The 24,619-nt window shown below is 43.6% G+C and overlaps 1 long non-coding RNA gene and 1 other non-coding gene across 2 annotated transcripts; both read left to right on the top strand.

Moving 5' to 3' along the window:
• Positions 1-1,960: 1,960 nt before the first annotated feature.
• Positions 1,961-13,101, top strand: LOC132345308 (uncharacterized). Its single transcript, XR_009494555.1, has 3 exons — positions 1,961-2,046; positions 7,873-11,061; positions 11,796-13,101. It is a non-coding gene; the product is annotated as an uncharacterized lncRNA (long non-coding RNA).
• A 1,774-nt stretch (positions 13,102-14,875) lies between these two features.
• TRNAF-AAA (transfer RNA phenylalanine (anticodon AAA)) lies at positions 14,876-14,947 on the top strand. The gene has a single exon. It is a non-coding gene; the product is annotated as a tRNA-Phe (tRNA).
• Positions 14,948-24,619: the final 9,672 nt, after the last annotated feature.

The following is a 24,619-nucleotide window of genomic DNA, read 5'->3' as shown; positions in this document are numbered from 1 at the left end:
AACCAGAAACTTCATCAGTTTCATCATACTTCCTAACAGGTATTTTTAGGCTTCCAGACATAGAGAAGAAAGAATTTGAGAAATTTGGGGATTTCCGTTACAACAAAGAGAGTGAGAATTTCTTAAAAATTTTAAGTCTTTTTTTTTCCTCCTTCCCCTTATGAATAGTTTCTAAATTAATTTACAAATATAGGAACTCATATGATCTGACTTTCTCAAGTTCAGTTCAGTTCAGTCGCTCAGTCGTGTCCCACTCTTTGCGACCCCATGAATCTCAGCACGCCAGGCCCCCTGTCCATCACCGTCTCCTGGAGTTCACTCAGACTCACGTCGATCGAGTTGGTGATGCCATCCAGCCATCTTATTCTCTGTCGTCCCCTTCTCCTCCTGCCCCCAATCCCTCCCAGCATCAGAGTCTTTTCCAGTCAGTCAACTCTTCGCATGAGGTGGCCAAAGTACTGGAGTTTCAGCTTCAGCATCATTCCTTGCAATGAACACCCAGGACTGATCTCCTTTAGAACGGACTGGTTGGATCTCCTTGCTGTCCAAGGGACTCTCAAGAGTCTTCTCCAACTCCACAGTTCAAAAGCATCAATTCTTGGGCACTCAGCTTTCTTTATAGTCCAACTCTCACATCCATACATGACCACTGGAAAAACCATAGCTTTGACTAGATAGATCTTTGTTGGTAAAGTAATGTCTCACCTTTTTAATATGCTGTCTAGGTTGGTCATAAGTTTTCTTCTAAGGAGTAAGCGTCTTTTAATTTCATGGCTGCAATCACCATCTGCAGTGATTTTGGAGCCCCCAAAAATAAAGTCTGACACTGTTTCCACTGTTTCACCATCTATTTCCCATGAATGGGACCAGATGCCATGATCTTCATTTTCTGAATGTTGAGCTTTAAGCCAACTTTTTCACTCTCCTCTTTCACTTTCATCAAGAGGCTTTTTAGTTCCTCTTCACTTTTTGCCATAAAGGTGGTGTCATCTGCATATCTGAGGTTATTGATATTTCTCCCAGCAATCTTGATTCCAACTTGTGCTTCTTCCAGCCCAGTGTTTCTCATGATGTACTCTTCATATAAGTTAAATAAGCAGGTGACAATATTTCTCAAGTTGGTTAGTCTTAAATATTTACTTCAATAGTCCTACATAGATTTTTCTTAGGAGGTGTAGTTTATGCTTTAGTTGTCATAATCTATGAAAAACTAAGGTATATGCTCATGTTTACTATGATCTCATGAATTTATTCTTGTACATAGTAAAGATATTATAGGAAAGGGGGGAAAAGATTTTGTCAAAGCTATTCTGCTTTTGATAGTCTGACATGAATTGGACAAGATTTGAAAATGGCTAGGATAATAGAAGAAATACTAGGACAGCAAACAGTTGTGTGCCTCCCACTCATTTGAATTAAAAAAAAATGTAATTTCTCTTTTTTTGGCTATAACATATAGCTTTTGGGATCTTAATTCCCTGACCTGGGGTTGAACCTTGGCCCACAGCAGTGAAAAGTATCGAGTCCAAACAAGTGGACTGCCAGGAAATTCCCCAAATGTAATTTTTTGAAGAAGACAGTCCTTTAACAATTATTTTACTTACTAAGCTGGTAAAGAGTCCACCTGCAATATGGGAGACCTGAGCTTGATCCCTGGGTTGGGAAGATCCCATGGAGAAGGGTCAGGCTACCCACTCCAGTATTCTGGCCTGGAGAATTCCATGGACTGTATAGTCCAGGGAGTAGCAAATAGTCAGACACGACTGAGTGACTTTAGCTTACTCACTCAATGTCTTATTAAAGAACCAGTCACTCAAGATTTGTGGTTAATTCTTTCAACATTGATTAAAGATGTACAAGTTGTCAGACATGCTTTGAGATTAATGATACATATAGTGAACTCTCAGTACCTGAAATTAATTATTTGGTGTTCAAATAAACTTGTTTTGCTTAGGGGGAAGAAAAGTGGTCCTGTGTGACTGGAACACATGAAGATAAGGCTGGGAGATCCTGGGATGACAGTGTGAGGGGATTTGCATCAACATGGTAAAGTGATTGAATATAACATGGAAAAAAAACTTTAAGAAAAAGGAGAAAGTTTATGAGTAGGATGGTTTATTCTTTGTGGTGAAACTCCTGCAGGCCTTGGGTGAATGGACTCCAGATAGTAGTGGGGATTAAGGACAGGTTGGTTCTTTTAGGAAATGCTAAACAGAAGAACTATACTAGAAATGTCTTAATGACCCAGATAACCATGCTGGTGTGGTCTCTCATCTAGAGCCAGAAATCCTGGAGTGTGATGTCAAGTGGGCCTTAGGAAGCATTACTTCAAACAAAGCTAGAAGAGGTGACAAAATCCTACCTGAGCTATTTAAAATCCTAAAAGATGGTGCTGTTAAAGTGCAGCGTTCAATATGTCAGCAAATTTGGAAAACTCAGTAGTGGCCACAGGACTGGAAAAGGTCAGTTTTCATTCCAATCCCTAAGAAAAGCAATGCCAAAGAATGCTCAAACTACACACAACTGCACTCAGCTCACACACTAGTAAAGTAATGCTCAAAATTCTCCAAGCCAGGCTTCAACTGTATGTGAGCCATGAACTTCCAGATGTTCAAGCTGGTTTTAGAAAAGGCAGAGGAACCAGAGATCAAATTGCCAACATCTGCTGGATCATCAAAAAAGCAAAAGAATACCAGAAAAACATCTATTTCTGCTTTATTGATTATGCCAAAGCCTTTGACTGTGTGGATCACAACAAACTGTGGAAAATTCTTCAGGAGATGGGACTACCAGAGCACCTGACCTGCCTCCTGAGAAATTTGTATGCAGATCAGGAAGCAACAGTTAGAACTGGACATGGAACAACAGACTGGTTCCAAATTGGGAAAGGAGTACATCAAGGCTGTATATTGTCACCCTGCTTATTTAACTTGTATACAATGTACATTATGCAAAATGCCAGGCTGGATGAAGCACATTCTGGAATCAAGACTGCCGGGAGAAATATCAATAACCTCAGATATGCAGATGACACCACCCTTATGGCAGAAAGCGAAGAACTAAAGAGCCTCTTGATGGAAGTGAAAGAAGAGTGTGAAAAAATTGGCTTCAAACTCAACATTCAAAAAACGCAGATGGTATCTGGTCCCAACACTTCATGGCAAATAGATGGGGAAACAATGGAAACAGTGACAGACGTTATTTTCTTGGGCTCCAAAATCACTGCAGATGGTGACTGCAGCCTTGAAATTCAAAGATGCTTGCTCCTTGGAAGAAAAGCTATGACCAACCTAGACAGCATATTAAAAAGGTGAGACATTACTTTACCAACAAAGATCTATCTAGTCAAAGCTATGGTTTTTCCAGTAGTCATGTATGGATGTGAGAGTTGGACTATAAAGAAAGCTGAGCATTGAAGAACTGATGCTTTTGAACTGTGGTGTTGGAGAAGACTCTTGAGAGTCCCTTGGAATGCAAGGAGATCCAACCAGTCCATCCTAAAGGAAATCAGTCTTGAATATTCATGGGAAGAACTGATGCTGAAGCTGAAACTCCAATACTCTGGCCACCTAATGCGAAGAGCTGACTCATTGGAAAATACCCTTTTGCTGGGAATGATTGAAGGTGGGAGGAGAAGGGGATGACAGAGGATGAGATGGTTGGATGGCCTCAGTGACTCAATGGACACGAGTCTGAGTAAACTCCGGTAGTTGGTGATGGATAGGGAGGCCTGGCGTGCTGCAGTCCATGGGGTCACAAAGAGTTGGACACAACTGGGCGACTGAACTGAACTGAACTAAAACGAACTGGTGCAGAATACAGCATGCGAAATGCCAGGCTGGATGAAGCACAAGCTGAAATCCAGGTTGCTAGGAGAAATATCAACAACTTCAGATTTGCTGATACCACTTTAATGGCAAAAATTGAAGAGGAACTAAAGAGCCTCTTGATGAGGGTGAAAGAGGAGAGTGAAAAATCTGGCTTGAAACTCAAAATTTGGAAAACTAAGATCATGGCATCCAGTCCCATCACTTCATGGCATATAGATGGGAAAAAGCAGGAGCAGTGATAGATGTCATTTTCTTGGGCTCCAAAATCACTGCAGATGATGACTGCAGCCATGAAATTAAAAGAAGCTTGCTCATTGAAAGGAAAACTATGACAAACCTAGACAGCATATTGAAAAACAGAGACATAACTTTGCCAACAAAGGTTCATATAGTCAAAGCTATAGTTTTCTAATAGTCATGTGTGGATGTGAGAGTTGGACCATAAAGAAGGCTGAGCACTGAAGAATTGATGCTTTTGAACTGTGGTGCTGAAGTAGACTCTTGAGAGTATTTTGGACTACAAGGAGATCAAACCAGTCAATCCTAAAAGAAATCAACCCTTAAAATTCATTGGAAGGACTGTTGCTGAAGCTGGAGCTCCAATACTTTGGCCAGCTGATGTGAAGAGCTGACTCATTGGAAAATACCCTGATGCTGGGAAAGATTGAAGCCAAAAGGAGAAGAGGGCAGTAGAGGATAAGATGGTTAAATAGTATCACTGACAAAGGACATGAATTTGAGCAAACTCCAGGAAATAGTGCAGGACAGAGGGGCCTGGTATGCTACAGTCCATGGGGTGACAGAATTGGACACGACCTAGTGATTGAACAACAACCTAAGGTAGTGGATTGTAGATGGAGAAAAAGATTTGGTGGCCAATTGAGTGAATGAAATAAGAGAAAAGAACTGAAGATGAAAAGGAGTTGATTTCCTGCTTAAGAGGCTCATTGCCTATGAATCATGAATTGAGCCAGGAAACAGCAGTATAATTTTGAGTTTGGTTTTAGGTACAACAACAGTTTAATGATTAGTTTAAGATGCTCCAGGAGGATTTCCCTGGTGGTTCCGTGGTTAAGAATCCACCTGCCAATGCAGGGAACATGGGTTCCATCCCTGGTTCAGGAACTAAGATCCCACATGCCTTGGGGGCAACTAAGCCCATGTGCTACAACTACTGAAGCCCTCCTGCCCTAGAGCCTGTGCCCCACATCAAGAGAAGCCACCGCAATCAGAAGCCCATGTGCTGCAACGAAGAGCAGCCGTAGCTAGAGAAAGCCTACATGCAGCGATGGAGATGCTGCGCAGCCAAAATTAAATAAATAAATATATATTTTATATATATATATATATATATATATATATATATATATATATATTTAAAGGATGCTTCTAGGAAACCTAGGCCTACTAGGTAGGTAGCTGGAAACTGACTTAGTTGGTATCAGTGGACTGAGGCTGGGTGGCAAGAGCAGTACACTATTGAAATAGGTGAGATCACCAAGGGAGTAAATGACTCTGTGACACCAAGCACAAGAAGAAAAAGGATTGATTTGGGCAGATAAACTGTCAATGAACGTCTATCTCTATGAGAGAAATTTCAGACATGTGGTACGAACGGAAGTTTGACTGCATTGAACTGAAAGTAGTAGGTTTATATTTCAGATTCTCAGATGATAGAGAGAGAGAAGTATGTGAATACAAAACGGGAAGATGTTCACATTGATGGGTTAGGACAGAATTCAGTCTGAGGGAGAATTTGAAGACTAATTAGCAGAGGAAGTAAGTGATGAGACGAGGTCTTGGTGGAGGAGGAGAAAATGAATAGGAGCAAAAGTATATTTCATTTCCAGAAATTGTTTGAGTTTCTCGGTTTCTGTCATGTAATTTCTGAGCCTGTGCTTAGATTGGGCCTATTGAAACCACGCATCTCATCTCAGATGGGACTGGATCTCAGCCAAAACTCAGAGTGGGACTTGAACCCAAGACTTGGAGTCCTCACCACTGGACTCCCAGGGAATTCCCACGAACCCATCGTCTTTTAATTAAAATCTCACATATAGTCTCAGGAGTTAATGAAGCTTAGGTTCTTCATGTCTCAAAGAACAGAGTGATAAGAAGTAGATTTACTGAGAGAGATACACATTCCATAGATAGTGTGGGTCATTTCAGAAGCTGAGAGGCCCTCAAGTATGGGTGGTTAGGTTTTATGGGCTGAGTAATTTAATAGGCTAGCGAATGGGAGGATTATTCCAACTATTTTGGGGAATAGGTGGGGATTTCCAGGAAATTAGAAATTCACTGCTCATTTTTTGGCCTTTTATTGGTAAGACTTGGACACGACTGAGCAATTGAACTAAACTAAACTGATGTTTGGACTGTCTTGGGATCTGTGGGTGTGGCATTTAGTATACACTAATGCATTACAATGAGCATATAATGGGCTTCCTAGGTGGCGCTGGTGGTAAAGAAAGAGAGAAAGTGAAGTCTCTCAGTCGTGTCCTACTCTTTGCCACCCCATGGACTGTAGCCTACCAGGCTCCTCCTGCCATCGGATTTTTCCAGGCAAGAGTACTGGAGTGGGTTGCCATTAGAATCTGCCTGCCAATTCAGGAGATGGAAAAGATATACGGATTCGATCCCTGGGTCAGGAAGGTTGGAGAGAGCATGGCAGCCCACTCCAGTATTGTTGCCTGGAGAATCTCATGGACAGAAGAGCCTGGTGGGCTACAGCCCATGGAGTCACAAAGAGTTAGACGTGACTGAAGTGACTTAGCATGCACAGGCATATAAGGAGGCTCAAAGTCTACTGGAATTCGAATCTGCCACCATCTTGGGCTATAGTGGTTCTAACCAGTTTTCGTGTGGCCTTGAAGGAAGAAACAGACAGAGCTGGACTCCATCTTAGTCCAGGCTGCGAACTTTAGGCTACACACATGGTCACCCTCCCAATGGACTCTGAACTTTGTGCCTGGTGTCTATAGAAATGGCATACCAATAGAAAACCAGACCCCCCGGATAAAAGGCCTCAGGACTTGTACCTGGACTCTGTTGCCTAAAAGTATATGCTAATTATCTCTGTAACAGAACAAAGTGATGAATTCCATTATGTTTATCTTATGACCACAGGCCTATTGATAAGTATTCACTGTTTGTCTAGGCTTATGACACATGAATCATGGGTTAACTTTGATCATATCTCTCTTTTACCTTGTCCAGACTAGTTTCAAGGAATTTGGGGAGGTGGGTTTGAGCAAGTACACTTAGGGTATATAAGGTTTTCACAAAAACTGCTCACAGTCCTTGGCTAAGAGGAGACTCTGCGTTGGGCCCGCCGGTATAATAAACTGCACTCCACTATCTGCATTATCCTTCTGAGTGAGTTTGTTTCCTGGACGCGTGGCTACAACATTTGGTGCATTGGCCGGGAAACTCCTCACTTTGAGGAGACAAGTCCCATTGGGACTACTCCAAGGCCTTGCGGCTTGAATCTTCTAGAGGGGGGAAGGTGCCTCACCCTTCTGGAAGGATTCGGCTTCTCAATGCCCATACCTTTCACGTTAGCAGGTAGTGGATGGCAGCAGGGGAACTGAGCACTCAGGTGAGGAGGAACCCACCGGGCAGGGTGGAAGAAGGGGCCTGATCACCCCCCTGGGAGGGACTAGAAGGGGCACGGCCCCACAGGAGCCTGGAATAGGCAGGCAGCAGCGATTGCTTGGTACACAGGCTGACAAGCATATTAGGGTTTAGGAAGGAAATTTGTGAAGGTCATTTAGGAGGTGTGTCCACGCCATTTTGGGGAAGTTATTACCAAGCAATCGCCAGCGGGTTTTTAGGAGTAGAAACTTGGTCCTTGTGTGCTTGTATTCTACCCTCCCCCAGGAAGTGCCCTATCTGCTGCGAAACACCCAATCCCTCAAACGAGTTAAGGTAGAAAGAAAGAAAAAAAAGTATATCAGTACTTTTTGTACGAATTGGCTTTCCAGGAGAAGCCTGGGACATGGGGTATCTAATTCATCTGTGTTTTTATCCTCATCCAATTAAGCCTGCCAGGACAAGAAAGACATCTAAAACATCAACGAGAAGGAAATCTTACAGGACCCAGAGGGGGAAAAACGCCCCCCGCCACCGTACTGGATGATGATCCCACCAACCAACGCTCCTGCGGTGCCGAGAGCTTCCCCACAGGGAACTGACCAGAGGCCAGTAAGCCTCCCAGAGCCTCCACTTTCACCAGTCCTCCCGACAGCCCCACAGGTTGTAGAGCCACCATTCTGGCAAGCTCTGACCTTAGTTGAAGGGGCAGCAGTCTACAACCCACCGGATTCAAACACTGCTGACGTCATACGCCCCAAGCTCTAGCCTCCGCTCCCAGGAAGTACTACCGTACAAGGGGAGGGAGACATTGGAATTAAGCAGAGACTGCATTCTGCCAGAGAGCTGGAAGGAAAGGCACCACTACAGATGCTTCTTAGAGAAGTCCAACAACCTCCGGTGCAAGGGGAGGATGGTAATTACCATCAAGCTCCTGTAGCCTTTCTCATCAACTGACATACTAAATTGGCAAAAGCATACCCCCCCCTTCCTCAGAAGAGCCACGAGGTATGACTAGATTGATGGAAACCATCTTTTGCACCCATCGACCAACATGGGATGATGTCATTCAATTATTGACATATCTCTTCAGTACTGAGGAGAGGCCCACCTTCTGGGTGGGCACTATGACTTATTTGCTCTCTCTCTCTCAATACCTTCCCTGGCCCCCCACCCCCACCCCCACCCCACCAGCAAGATGAGCTGCATGAGCCTCCGAAGGAAAAACCAGGTGGACCGGAAGAACTTGAAAGAGAGCTAACTCAATTATTCCCCAAGGTCTGGGGGGAAGACAACTTCCCCACCCCCCAGGGGCTGGCTAAACATCAAGCCCTAGTGATAATAGAACTCAAGCCAGGCGCCATTCCGATAAGAAAATGCCAATACCCGCTACAGATAGAGGCCCAGGTTGGCATACTACCCCACATCAATAGATTGAAACAAGCGGGCATTCTAGTAGAGTGCCAGTCAGCTTGGAATACACCCATCCTGCCTAAAAGGAAGGAAGACAGGACTATAGGCCTGTACAGGATCTCAGGCTAGTCAACCAGGCTACTGTGACTTTACACACCACTGTTCCAAACCCCTATACCTTACTTAGTCTCCTCCCACCGAGAACTAAAGTTTATACTTGCCTAGATCTCAAGGATGCCTTCTTCTGTATATGCCTCGCCCCAGCGTCACAACCCATCTTTGCCTTTGAATGGGAAGGTCCAGTCGGGGGCACCAAGCAACAGCTCACCTGGACTTGTCTCCCACAAGGGTTTAAGAACTCCCCAACTATTTTGGGGGAAGCCTTGGCTTCTGACCTGGGCTCATTCCATTCAGAAGAGTGTGGATGTTGGCTCCTACAATACATGGATGACCTGCTACTGGCTGCTGAGACCAAGGAAAAATGCTGGGAAGGAATGAAAGCACTGCTCCAACTGCTGATGGAAGCAGGTTACTGGGTGTCAAAGAAGAAGGCACAGATCTGCAAGGAGGAGGTAAGGTATCTGGGGTTTGTTTTGAAGAAGGGCACAAGGTTATTAGACCAGTCCAGAAAAGAGGTGATCCTGAGAATCCCAACACCTAAGACTCATCAGCAGGTCCAGGAGTTTTTGGGAGCTACTGGGTTTTGCAGAATTTGGATTCCAGGATATTCCCAAATGTCCCAGCCTTTATATGAATGCCTGACAGGGCCTGAGGAAAATCCACTAAATTGGACTGAAAAACAACAAAAAGCCTTTGATGAACTAAGGTTGGCAGTTATATCAGCCCCCACTTCAGGGCTGCCAGACCTTGCCAAGCCATGTACTCAATATGTAACTGAAAAGGACAAAACAGCAATGGAGTGTTAACTCAGACTGTGGGAACGCGGGACAGACCTGTAGCCTGTCTCTCAAGCCAGCTTGGCAATTTCGCCACCAGGTGGCCTGGATGCCGGCAAGCAATTGCCGAAGTTGCCCTACTAGTACGAAGAGCTACTAAACTGACTTTAGGCCAAGATCTGGTCGTAAGAGTCCCACATGAGGCCAACACACTCTTACAAGGAGATCCCCACAAATGGCTATCAAACTCCCAGATTATTCAATATCAAGGGCTATTACGTGAAAACCCTAACCTCCAGTATTGAGCCTTGCCAGACTTTAAACCCAGCCACACTCCTTCCAGTAGGAGAGGGTGGACCTTCTCATGACTGTGGGGAAGTCTTGGAAGACATCCACACTAGCAGACCCAACCTCCGAGAGCAACCTACTCCGGACCCTGATTGGGTCCTATATACTCATGGCACTGGCCTGATAAAACAAGGACAGTGCCTGTCGGGTTACACTATAGTCACAGAAAAGACGATCATCGAGGCTGGCTCCTTGCCACAGCACTGGTCTGCTCAACGAGCTGAGTTATGGGCCTTGATTTGAGCACTCCAGCTGTCAAAAAGCAAGAGAGTAAATATTTTCACCGACTCCAGGTATGCTTTTGCCACACTACATGTACACGGGCTCTGTATAAGGAGAGAGGCCTCTTGACAGCTGGGGGAAAAGATATCAAAAATAAGGAAGAAATTCTGACCCTATTAGATGCTGTCTGGGAACCAGAAAAGGTTGCAGTCATACACTGCCGAGGACATCAAAAGGAGGATACCCCCCAGGTTTGGGGAAACAGATTGGCAGATAAGACTGCTAAACAAGCAGCTGAGGGCATGGGGATAACAAGTGAGGCCCCTATTAAAGCGCTCGTATTGGCAGAACTGCCTGAGCTAGCATTGGACTCTCCAAAATACACTGAAGCCCAAAACCAACTAGCCAAAGCAGAAGGGTCTATTAAGACTGAAAAGGGATGGTGGGAATTGCCAAGTGGCAAATTATTGGTACCAGAGGAGCTGGCACACACTCTGGTGAGCCAAACACACCAAGCGACCCACCTACGCCATGATAAACTGGAAGAGCTAATTCGAAAATATTTTTTGGTTCCCTGCCTCTCTTCCCTATGCAGAACAGAATCTCAGAACTGCACTGCCTGCTTACAGGCCAATGCTGCCTCTTGGCACAGACAGAAACCTCCAGAGATTCAACTAAAAGGCACGCTGCTCTTTGAACACCTGGAAGTAGACTTCACTGAAATGAAACCTTGCGAACACTACCGTTACCTGCTGGTCATGGTATGTACATTCTTGGGATGGGTAGAAACTTTTCCTACCTGGACTGAAAGAGCATCAGAAGTAGCCCGGTGCTTGCTTAGGGAGATAGTCCCCAGATTTGGATTTTCTACCAGCATTGGATCAGACAATGGCCTGGCTTTCATAGCTGATCTAGTACAACAAGTAAGTAAAACTTTAAACATCAAATGGAAACTACACATTATATAGAGACCCCAGAGTTCTGGGATGGTGGAACAGACCAACCGGACACTTAAAGAGACACTCTCCAAGCGGATCATAGAGACTGACGGCTCCTGGGTGGACTTACTTCTGATGGCTCTACTCAGACTCAGAGTGACCCTATGGTCCCATGGCTACTCTCCATACAAAATTGTATATGAGAGACCCCCTCCCATAATAAAACAACCAATTTGCCTCAGGTAAGGGGGGATGGGATTTCACAGCAGATGGAGCAGTTCAGTTCAGTTCAGTCGCTCAGTCGTGTCTGACTCTTTGCGACCCCATGAATCGCAGCATGCCAGGCCTCCCTGTCCATCACCAACTCCCAGAGCAGTTAGGTAAGGTAATTAGTCAGGTAACTAAGTTTGTACAAGAAAGAGTGCCATTCCCCTTGGGGGAACAGATTCATGAGTTTATGCCTGGTAACTAAGTATGGGTCAAAGATTGGAGGCATGATTCACTAGCCCCTTGGTGGAAGGGTCCTTATACTGTTATTCTAACTACCCCTACTGCAGTTAAAGTTGCAGGTATTGTCCCTTGGATCCATCATACGAAGGTGAAGACAGCATACCACGCAGACCCAGAAAACGCTGAGTGGACTATGCAGAGGGACCCCACTGATCCTCAAGAGACTAAGGTCATCCTTAAGAAGAAGAAAGAAAAGAAGATCCCAGACGAGCCCCTTCAGGATGAAGCCGCACAATCAACTCCTGCTATTTGGCCTCATCAACGTGAGTTTGAATTTAACTTCCATTTCAACTCAAGACGATGTTTTCATCTCATGAGCATATTCCTACACAGACTTCCACAACACTTCCAACTGCTGGGTATGTGGGGCTATGCCTCTGTCAGTGATTGATGGACTTCCTTGGTGGGTGTCACCGCTCTGCCAAGGAGATTTTAAACCACTCTGCTCTTTTCTGGGATGACAAAGAGACTTTCCTCTCTCTTGTCAATCATAACCTCTCCTTGCTCTCTTGGTGTAAGCTACATCTATAGTCAATAGACTCGGGTCATAGGGTTACATTTGATATAAATGCCAATGTAACAAAAGCCTAACCTACAACAAGCCCCAGTAAATCTACTTTATTTACATGCTAGGCGGACAAGATCTGTGTTTCAATGGTATGAGTATATTGCTGCCTTATTCGTATCCTCTATAGGGACCACAGATATTATGATTAAAGTAGAGGCCTTGACTAATTTCACAAAACAGGCCCTCCTAGATAGAACAAAAGCCATCCAAGCCTTAAATGAAGAGCAAATCCAAATGAGAAAAGTGGTAATTCAAAATAGCATGGCTTTGGCCATACTCCCAGCTGGCTGCTCAAGGAGAGACCTGTGCTATTAAGGTTGAATGTTGTGTATGCATTCCTGCCTTATCTGGCAATGTATCAACTGCGTTAGATGACATGAAAAACCAGGTAAAAGCAATGTGAAATGAAAACATTCATTTCTGGACTTCGGTCCTATCTTGGGTGAAGAACGATTGGTGGAAAACTATATTTACCATTGTTATAGTTGCCTTGATAGTTCTGCTTTGTGGACCCTGAATTTTACAATGTATTATGAACTTTGTAACCCAAAGGTTGATGTCATTCTCCCAAACTGGGGGTCAGAGAGCCAGGGTGCAACATATCCCTATGAATGATGCTTGTAATATGAGTTAAAAGCATCAAGAGGGGGGAATGAAGGAGGAAACAGACAGCGCTGGACTCCATCTTAGGCCAGGCTGCGAACATTAGGCTAAACACATGGTCACCCTCCCAGTGGACTCTGAACTTTGTGCCCAGTGTCTATAGAAATGGCATACCAATGGAAAACCAGACCCCCCCGGATAAAAGAGCCTCGGGACTTGGACTTGGACTCTCTGTTGCCTAAAAGAATATACTAATTATTTCTGTAACAGAACAAAGTGGTAAACTTCATTATGTTTATCTGGATATGACCATAGGTCTATTGATAAATATCCACTGTTTATCTAGTCTTGTGACACAGGAATCATTTGATCCTATCTCTCTTTTACCTTGTCCAGACTAGTTTCAAGGAATTTGGGGAGGTGAGTTTGAACAAGTACACTTAGGGTATATAACATTTTCACAAAAACTGGTCAGGGTCCTTGGCTAAGAGGAGACTCTGCCTTGGGCCCACCAGTGTAGTAAACTGCACTCCACTACTAGAAAGAGTATCAGACTTTATTTTGGGGGGCTCCAAAATCACTGCAGATGGTGACTGCAGCCATGAAATTAAAAGACGCTTACTCCTTGGAAGGAAAGTTATGACCAACCTAGATAGCATATTCAAAAGCAGAGACATTACTTTGCCAACAAAGGTCCATCTAGTCAAGGCTATGGTTTTTCCAGTGGTCATGTATGGATGTGAAAGTTGGACTGTGAAGAAAGCTGAGCACTGAAGAATTGATGCTTTTGAACTGTGGTGTTGGAGAAGACTCTTGAGAGTCCCTTGGACTGCAAGGAGATCCAACCAGTCCATTCTAAAGGAGAACAGTCCTGGGTGTTCTTTGGAAGGAGTGATGCTAAAGTTGAAACTCCAGTACTTTGGCCACCCCATGTGAAGAGTTGACTCATTGGAAAAGACTCTGATGCTGGGAGGGATTGGGGGCAGGAGGAGAAGGGACGACAGAGGATGAGATGGCTGGATGGCATCACCGACTTGATGGACGTGAGTTTGGGTGAACTCCGGGAGTTGGTGATGGACAGGGAGGCCTGGTGTGCTGCAGTTCATGGGGTTGCAAAGAGTCGGACGTGACTGAGAGATTGAACTGAACTGATCTGCATTGTCCTTCTGAGTGAGTTTGTTTCCTGGAATGTGTGGCTACAACATCCTCAACAGTTATGTCATTCTTTTAAAGATTGTGTCTTCGCATACACACACACACACAGACCTCATTTCAATATCATCCAGGGGTTCTTTCTGTTGCCCAAGGCAAGCCCCATGCACAGTGAGGCCAAAGGAACTGAAACACTGGGAGTTTGGAGTAGAGAAAGGTTTGCTGCAGGGTCAAGCAACAAAAACCTCAAACTCTTGGTTTTGGGGGAGAAGTGTTCATAGGTACAATTTGAAGTTAGGGCTCCTGGGTGATTTATTTCTGATTGGATGGTGGTAACAGGGCTGTGGCTCCAGGGATCTTGTGCTCAACCTAAAGTTACCATCCTCCACCTGAGTGGAGGCTTTAGTTCTTCAGAAGAGCTCAAAGATATTATTATGTATATCCCTTCAGGAGGAAACCAGACCTACACCAAGGCTTCACCATTTTTTTGGACTGCTCCTCCTCTGTTCCTGCATTCCCTCACTTTCCTGCTTAGTAACTCCTGTTTGAATCTGCCCTTTAGTACTCGGAGAAGGTCTAGGAGGCCTAAACCTTTTTTCCTAAGAACCACAACAACAAAAGAAACAGGGGACATAGAAAGGATTTGAATCCTGCTTGGTTTCATAATTTCCAAATTGAAGATTTCAATTGTTCTTACTCTATAAGGTTAAACTAGTTAATATTTTTAAAGTACTTAAAACAATGTCAAGGTTATAGTCAGACACATAGGAAATACTACTTTATTGTTATAATAGTAATTGACCTTCCCTGGTGGCTCAGATGGTAAAGCGTCTGCCTAAAATGCGGGAGACCCGGGTTCGATCCCTGGGTTGGGAAGATCCCCTGGAGAAGGAAATGGCAACCCACTCCAGTATTCTTGCCTGGAAAATCCCATGGATGGAGGAGATTGGTTGGCTACTGTCCATGGGGTCGCAAAGAGTCAGACACGACTGAGCGACTTCACTATTCACTATAATAATAATTATCAGTATTTTGTTATAATTTTATTATACTGGGGCTTCCCTGGTAACTCAGTGGTAAAGAATCTGCCTCCCAATGCAGGAGACATGGGTTCAATCCCTGAATTGGGAAGATCCCCTGGAAAAGGAAATGGCAAGCCACTCCAATATTCTTGCCTGGGAAATCTCATGGACAGAGGAGCCTTGTAGGCTACATAGTCCATGGAGTTGCAAAAGAGTCGGACACAACTTAGCAGCTAAACAACAATAAGTTATTATTACTAGCTTTGTTATTATCATTACTGTAAGCAGATAGGTTAGGGAGTCCCCAGAGAAAGAGAACAAAGTGTTGACTAAAAAAGATGCACAACATGAGAGTTACGAGTTAAGCTTGTTCCAAAGAGGTAGTGGGGGAAGGTCAATATATATGATTTTGGTGAAGAGGGAGTTCAATGTAATCAAGCCCTTCTTTTATAAAAGGTTTTCTGCAATCACAAGGAGCGGATGTCACCATGAAAGGATTTAGTGCTTTTCTAGATAAGAGGAGATGCCAGACTTGGATATGAAATCAGCTCCTGAAAATATCTAACTATCTAAAAACCTATTCCACCAGTTTGCCTGCAGCACAGAATGCCTCACTCTCCACTCTGAACTCCCTTCAGAGCATGTCAAAGGTCAAGAGCTGCAACAGCACAGGGTTCAGTCTCTGCAGAGGCAGACGGCAAATGCTATTGGAAAGTGCCGATTTGCAATTGACACAAGAATGGCTTTCTTGACATAAGAGAAGCCATTTCAGCCTAAGCCATATTTTTAAAAATTTATTTTAGGCTCTGCTGAGGCTTCATCAGGACTTCCCAGGTGGTGGATCTTCATTGCTGAATGCAGGTTTTCTCTAGTTGCAGTGCATGGGCTTCTAACTGCAGTGGTTTCTCTTGTGGAGTATTGGCTCTAGGGCTCGGGCTTCAGTAGTTATGGTGCCTGGGCTTAGTTGTCCTGTGGCGTATGGAATCTTCCCAGACCAGGGATGGATCCCATGTCCCCTGAATTGGCAGGCAGAGTCTTAACCACTGGACCATCAGGGAAGTCCTAAATGTAATTTAATGGTGAAGTGTTTAGGGATGATGTATACTGATCTCTGCAACTTATTTTATTTATTTTATTTTTATTTTATTTATTTATTTTTTTAACTTTACAATATTGTATTGGTTTTGCCATATATCAACATGAATCTGCCACAGGTTTATTTTAAAATCCAAAAAAAAAAAAAAAAAAAAGGATAAATGAATGGATATTGACATAACTGTTTGAATAGATATGTGAAAAAAGCAAGTAAGGCACTATGTTAATAGTATTGTAGAATTTTAGGAACTAGATGAGAAGGTGGAGGATATGTATTGTACTTTCAACAATAAAAGCTTCAACTTTAAAAAAAAATAATTAAAATCTGAAAAAAACAATCGTCTGGAAAAATATGCATCCTGTTGTTAACAAGGGTTACCCCTTGAGATTGGAAACAGGGCTTTGGAGGGAAGGAAGTCTTTAACTTCTTACCTTATTCAGTTATTGTTTTTGTTTTTATGAGCATGAATTGTTTTGTAACAATAAATTTAAAGGTCAATTTGTGGGAATTCGCTGATAGAATAATAAACATCTAAAAAATAGATAAGTCAAAAACGAAGGTCAATATGCAAAACATACAAACAAAAAAGTAAGATGAAACATTCACAGAGAAAAGAAATTGTACCAGAGCTATAGGAGATTTTGTCTTCTTTGACCTACTAAAAACATAATACTTTTATAATAAGAAAACCAAACTAAGATTTACTTAAAAACAAAAAGATATTAAAATTCATAGAAATAGGGACTTCCCTGGTGGTCTGGTCTAGTGGTTAAGAATCTTTAGAATTCATCTTTCAAGATGGTAACGATGACCATATATGCAAGACAGCAAAAGAGACACAGATGTAAACAATAGACTTTAGGACTCTGTGGGAGAAGGCGAGGGTGGGATGATTTGAGAGAATAGCATTGACACATATATTACCATATGTGAAATAGATTGCCAGTCCAGGTTCAATGCATGAGACAGGGTGCTCAGGGCCAGTGCACTGGGATGACCCTGAGGGATGGGATAGGGAGGGAGGTGGGGGGAGGGGTTCAGGATGGGTGACACATGTACACCCATGGCTGATTCATGTGAATGTATGGCAAAAAACACTACAATATTGTAAAGTAATTAGCCTCCAAGTAAAATAAATTAATTCATTAAAAAAAAAAAAGAGTTCATCTTTCAGTGAAGGGGATATGGGTTCAATCCCTGGTCGGAATCCAAGATCCTGCATGCTACTATCAACTACAAATTGGCACTTACCAAGAGCATTGCCAATGACTGAACAACAATGGCATTTGCCATCTGCCTCTATGGAGATAGAACCCCATGCAGCTATAACTGTTGACCTTCAACAACCCCTGTGGGAGCTCAGGGAGGAGTGAGGCACTCTGTGCTCCAGGGAATCTTGTGGGACAGGTCTTTAGGTAGTTGGATGTTTTTAGGAACAGATTTTATGATCTCAATCCTTGCATCTCCTCATATCTAGTTCAGTTCAGTTCACGTTCACTTGCTCAGTATGAATCTTGCAACCCCATGGACTGCAGCACACCAGGCTTCCCTGTCCATCACCAACTCCTGGAGCTTGCTCAAACTCATGTCCATCAAGTTCATGATGCCATCCAACCATCTCATCCTCTATGTCCCCTTTTCCTCCTGCCTTTAACCTTTCCCAGCATCAGGGTCTTTTCTAATGAGTCAGTTCTTTGCATCAGGTAGTCAGATTTTGGAGCTTCAGCTTCAGCATCAGTGTTTCCAATGAATACTCAGGATTGAGTTCCTTTAGGATTGACTGGTTGGATCTCCTTGCAGTCCAAGGGACTCTCAAGAGTCTTTTCCAACACCACAATTCAAAAGCATCAATTCTTCAGTGCTCAGCCTTCTTTATGGTCCAACTCTCACATCCACACATGACTACTAAAAAAAACTATAACTTTGACTATATGGACCTTTGTTGGCAAAGTAATGTCTCTGCTTTTTAATATGCTATTTAGGTTTGTCATAACTTTTCTTCCAAGAAGCAAGCATCTTTTAATTTCTTGGCTGCAGTCAATCACTACATCTGCAGTGATTTTATAATCAGATTGATTATATTCTTTGCAGCCAAAGATGGAGAAGCTCTATACAGTCAGCAAAAACAAGACCAGGAGCTGACTATGGCTCAGATCATGAACTCTTTATTGCCAAATTCAGGCTTAAATTGAAGAAAGTAGGGAAACCCACGAGACCATTCAGGTATGACCTAAATCAAATCCCTTATGATTATACAGTGGAAGTGACAAATAGATTCAAGGGATTAGGTCTGATAGACAGAGTGCCTGAAAAACTATGAAGGGAGGTTCGTGGCATTGTATAGGAGGTGGTGATCAAAACCACCCCATGAAAAAAGAAATGCAAAAAGGCAAAATGGATTGTATGAGAAGGCCCTACAAAAGCTGAGAAAAGAAGTTAAGTGAAATGCAAAGGAAAAAAGGAAAGATATATCCATCTGAATGCAGAATTCCAAAGTACTGACTTGATTAATGATTAAGAAAATGCAGAAACAAAGGAAAAGCAGTTAAGCAAGAAAAGCAAGAATATTGGAATGCAGACTTCCCTGGTGGTTGAGTGGCTATGACTCTGCACTCCCAAAGTAGGAGGCCTGGGTTCGATCCCTGGTCAGGGAACTAAATCCCATAAGCCACAAGATCCCACATTCTGAGACAAAGACCTGGTGCATCCAAAAAAGAAAAAAAAAGAATACTAGAGTGGGTTGCCATTTCCTCCTCCAGGGCATATTCCCAACCCAGGAATTGAACCCACATCTCCTGTGAGCCATTCAGGAAGCCTGAGCCTCAGTATACTCTCACTGTAACACATCAGCAAACTAAAGTGACACCCACCAGGGCCCTGACAGTTCTGAGGCCGAGTGAAAATGAAAGCATTAGTCGCTCAGTCGTGTCTGACTTTGTTGTTGTTGTTGTGTTGGTCACTCAGTCTTGTCCAACCCTTGGCAACCCCATGAACTGTAGCCCTTCAGGCTCCTTTGTCCATGGAATTCTCCAGGCAACAAAGAAACCGTTTACTACAGATTGGGACTTGAACCCACGTGCTGGGACTCAAACCCAGCCAAAACCCTGACTGGGACTTGAATCCACGTGGCTGGTACTCAAACCCAGCCAAAACTCACAGTATCTAGTCTCAGGACCTAATGAAGCTCAGGTTCTTGATGTCTCATAGCAGAAAGAATTCCATGAGAGACAAAGTGATAGGTTCAGTTCAGTTCAGTTCAGTTGCTCAGTTGTGTCTGACCCTTTGCAACCCCATGAATCGCAGCACGCCAGGCCTCCCTGTCCATCACCAACTCCCAGAGTTCACCCAAACTCATGTCCATCGAGTCGGTGATGCCATCCAGCCATCTTATCCTCTATTGTCCCCTTCTCCTCCTGCCCCCAATCCCTCCCAGCATCAGAGTCTTTTCCAATGAGTCAACTCTTTGAGTGAGGTGGCCAAAGTATTGGAGTTTCAGCTTTAGGATCAGTCCTTCCAAAGTAAGAAGTGGATTTATTCAGATACAGAGAGAAGCACACTCCACAGAGAAAGTGTGGGCTATCACAGAGGGCGAGTGTGGCCCTGAAGTTTGGCGTGGTTGGTTTTTATAGGCTGGGTAATTTCATATGCTAACAAGTGGGAGGATTATTCCAACTATTTTTGGGACTTGAACCCATGTGGCTGGGACAGAGGATGAGATGGTTGGATGGCATTACCAACTCGATGGACATGAGTTTGAGCAAGCTTTGGGAGTTGGTGATGGACAGGGAAGCCTGGCATGCTGCAGTCCAAAGGGTCACAAAGAGTTGGACATGACTGAGCAACTGAACTGAACTGATTTTTGGGAAGGGGTGGATATTTCCAGGATTTGGGCCATCACCCACTCCCTGTTCTTAACAATCCCTTGGAACTGTCATGGCACCTCTGAGTGTGTCATTTCACTTGCTGATCAAGGATCAAGGTCTACTCTCCCATCTTGGTCCCATTCTTGGTTTATTTTGTGTCCTTGGGCTATGTCATTCTTTCAAAAGTTGTGCCCTACCCCTTCCCCTCCTGTTATAAGAATATTGGAGTGGGTAGTCATTTCCTTCTCCAGGGGATCATCCTGAACCAGGGATAGAACCTAGGTCTCTTGCATTGCAGGCTGATTCTTTCCTGTCTGAGCCACAAGGGTTTCCCTAAGGGCAACTATCACAGATCAAAAAGTGGGTGGTGGCCCAATTCCTGGAAATCTCAGCCTCTTCCCTGAAATAGTTTGAATAATCCTCCATTTATTAGCCTATGAAATTATCCAGCCCATAAAAACTAACCATGGGACTTCCCTGGTGGTCCAGTGGTTAAGACTCTGAGCTCCCAACAGAGGGGGCATGGGTTCAATCCCTGGTTAGGGAACTAAGATCCCCCATGCTGCATGTCCAATAAATAAATAAAATAAAACACTAAAAAAAAACAATAACAAAACAAATCTAACCATACCAGGGCTTCCCTAAAGGCTCAGTGTGCTAATGCAGGAGACACGGGTTCAAACCCTGATCTGGGAAGCTCCCACATGCCAAGAGGTCACTAAGCCCACACATTACAACTTGAAGCCCACACTATACAGCCTGTTCGCTACAAGAGAAGCCACTGCAATGAGAAGCCCGAGCACTGCAACTAGGGAGTAACCCCATTCGCCACAACTAGAGAAAGCCTGTGTGCAGCAAGGACGACCCAGTGCAGCCAAAAATAAAATAAAATAATAAAATTATTGGAAAAAAAAAACTAACCACACCATATTTTGGCACCACTCTTGATGTCTAAGACGGCTCACACTCTATGGAGTGTGTTTCTCTAAATAAATACACTTTCTACCTGTTACTTTGTGATGAAATGCCAAGAACTTAAGCTTGGACTTCCCTAGTGGTTCAGTGGATAAGAATCCGCCCGCCAACGAGGGGACTCAGGTTCAATCCCTGGTCTGGGAAGATTCCACAAGCCTTGAAACAACTAAGCCCGTGTGCCACAACTACTGAGCCCACTTGCTGCAACTACTGAAGCCCTGGAAGTTAGAGCCTGTGCTCCACAAGAGAAGCCACCACAATGAGAAGCCACAACAAACAGTCCCAACTTTCCGCAGCTATAGAAAAGCCAGCACAGCCAATAAATAAATAAATATTTTAAAAAGAAAAAAAAAGAGAACCTGAACTTCAGTAAGTACTGAAGCCTGGTGTGTGATCTCAGTTAAAAGACCATGGGTTTTGCCCGGGTTTGTGTCCCAATCTGATATGCATGGTTTCAGTTGCTCCTGAAAGGCTATAGGTAAATAGATACACAGATATATAGAACAATCTGATGCATATCCTGGAGTTGTTTTATGGACACCAGGACCCTCCTTTCATAGAAACTGCTAACCAGACTTGCTGGAACCAGAAAGTTGAGGATTGAGGTTTCAGAAATATTATCTTGTTACCTCACCACCACGGCTTCCCAGGTGGCGCTAGTGGTAAAGAACCCGCCTGCCAATGCAGGACAAGGAAGAGATGCAAGTTTGATCCCTGGATTGGGAAGATCCCTGGAAATAGGAAATGGCAACCCACTCCAGTATTCTTGCCTGGAAAATTCTATGGACAGAGGAGCCTGGCAAGCTACAGCCTATGGGGTCGCAAAGTGTCAGACATGACTGAGTACATGGAATAAGTATGTAACATGTGGTCTCTACCTCACTACCACCAACAATTAGAAGAATGTCCACAAGCTGATCACACACCCTGCAACCTTCACTCTAATGTTGCCTTTAAAAACCATTGCCAACAGGGAGTACCTGGTCTCCTTGCCTGATGTCCTGCAAAATAAACTGTCTATAGTTTCCTTCACTACAACCCAGAGTCAGTATATTGGCTTTGTGCATACTGGGTGAGTGAAACTGAATTCTGTTCAGTAACAAAATGGGTCGAGTGTTTGTTCTCAAAATCTGTAATTTGGACAAAGGATTTAGGCAAGTTTTAGGCCCATATCTGAGTCATTCATTTATTCTTTTTATAAACATTTCCTGAATGCCTACTCTAACAGAAACCTGATGGGCATGAAGAAGGTTTGAAGGAATATAGAGAGTAGAAGTGAAACTGAAAGTGTTAGTCACTCAGTTGTGTTTGACTCTTTGAGACCCCATGATCTGCAGCCTTCCAGGATCCTCTGTCCATGGAATTTTCCAAGCAAGAATACTTGAGTGGGTAGCCATGCCATTGTCAAGGGGATCTTCCAGACCAAGGGATGGAACCCGGGTCTCCTGCGTTGCAGGCAGTAGACCCTGCCCCCCCCCCCAAAAAAGGTACTATCTTGTTCAAAAGAAAAATACACATGTGAGAATTACAATAAAATCATGACGCACTATTGAATACCATAAAACCATGGAATCTCACATTTAGGCAGCATCTTAACCATTGTTTGATTCGACCGCATGAGGTGGCTAATGTCAAATAAGGAACAGAGAATTTGCAAGCAGAAGAGATCGCTGACTGAGGGTCAGAGTGATTTCTGAGGTGCTGGCCTGGGAGACTATGAGAATAGTGTACCATTGACAGAGGCACAGGAGGTGAAACAGGAAGGTGATGTAGGCGCTATGATGACATCTGTTCTAGACACTGCATGTGGAGGAACAATAGGATGTTATGTTGACTATTCTCCATTTGCTCCCAGATTCATTTCCATATCTTTTGCTGACCCCATAAAGGTCTTTCTTTCCCCAGACTCTTGTAGCTTCTGCCTGACTAGCTGCATCTGTTCTGATAGTATCTGCATCTCTAATCCATGACTGCAACTCCTTTGGGCAGGTCCCCCTTCGCAGCTTCACTTCTCACCAGATTCTGAGGACACCATTTCCTTGAAGATGTTGTTAAACACCTCCTTTCTTCTTAGATATTTCCTTAGGGATATTATAATATTATAATATGCTATAGAAAAAAAATGGAAAAGGAGAAGAGCAGAGGGCAGAGATCTAGTCCATGTGATCTGAACCACCTAGAGAGGACAGGAGAATACCACCCAAAAAAGGAAATTATCAAAGACATTTGAAGGGAATTCCTTGGTGGTCCAGTGGTTAGGACTCTGGTTCAATCCCTGGTTGGAGAACTAGAATCTCACAAATCTGTGGCACTTGGCAAATTAAAAAAAAATACTTCATAAGTATCAGGGAAGTATTCTGTTATGAACATCAAAGTAAGACAACATTTCAAGAAGGAGGTTATTTGGGAATTCCCTGGCTGTTCAGGTGGACTCGGTGCTTACACTGTCACGGGCCCATGTTAGATCCCTGGCTAGGAAACTAAGATCTCACGTGGTACAGCTAAAGAAGGGGGTTATTGAAGCTATTACTATATGGTGCAGAAAGGTAAGGTGAAGACGAATAAGAAAACACTTCTGGATGTGTCAAGATTCATTATTTCAGTGATATTTTATTGTTTCAGAGGGCAGTTTTAATAGCAGCAAGGATAGAAATCAGGTTGTCAAAGGTTAAAAAGAGAATCCAATTTAAGAATTGGTAAGGGGGACTTCCCTGGTGGTCCAGTGGTTAGGAATCTGCCTGCCTATGCAGGGGACATAGGTTTGATCGCTGGTCCAGGAAGATCCCACATGCCTCAGGGCATTCAGGCCCGTGTGCCACAACCACTGAGCCCACACTTTCGGGACTGACAAGAGAAGCCACTGCAGTGAGAAGTCCGTGCACCACAGCTACAGAGTAGCTCCCACTCCCCACAACTAAAGAAAGTCCAAGCACAGCAACGAAGACTCAGTACAGCCAAATAGAAATAAATAAATGAAAGTAAAATTTAAAAAAGAATTGGCAAGGGATTGGAATTGACATTTCGTCAAAGAAGACACACAAATAACTAACAAAGATCTGAGAAGATGCTAACATCATTAGTCATTAGGGAAATGCAAAGGAAGTACAAATCAAAAGTGTACTGAGTGACCATAATTAAAACAAGAGACCATGCGGCGTGTTGGAGAGAATGAAAGAAAACTGGAATCCTCTTGCTTAGATCCTGGGAAAGGAAAATTTGTATGCCCATTTTGGAAAATGGTTTGGGAATTTTTTCAAATGTCAACGTAAACTTACCACATAAGTCAGCAAGCCCATGCCTTTATATTTACCCAAGAGAAATGAAAACATAAGTCCACCTGAAGACATGTATGTGCATTGTTCATAGCAGCATTACAAATAATTAGATGCAATCCTAAAAACAAAGCAAAACAAATAATTAGACCCAATGCAGAAATGATTCAAATGTCCATGCATGCACATGTGCTGTCGTTTCAGTCATGTCTGACTCTTTGGAACCCTGGGGACTGTAACCCACCAGGCTCCTCTGTCCATGGGATTCTCCGGGCAAGAATACTGGAGTCAGTTGCCATTGCCTCCAGCAGGTGATCTTC

Source organism: Bos taurus, chromosome 5, assembly GCF_002263795.3.
Source record: "Bos taurus isolate L1 Dominette 01449 registration number 42190680 breed Hereford chromosome 5, ARS-UCD2.0, whole genome shotgun sequence".
NCBI classification, from domain to species: Eukaryota; Metazoa; Chordata; class Mammalia; order Artiodactyla; family Bovidae; genus Bos; species Bos taurus.
This window is presented reverse-complemented; position numbering and strand designations above follow the sequence as displayed.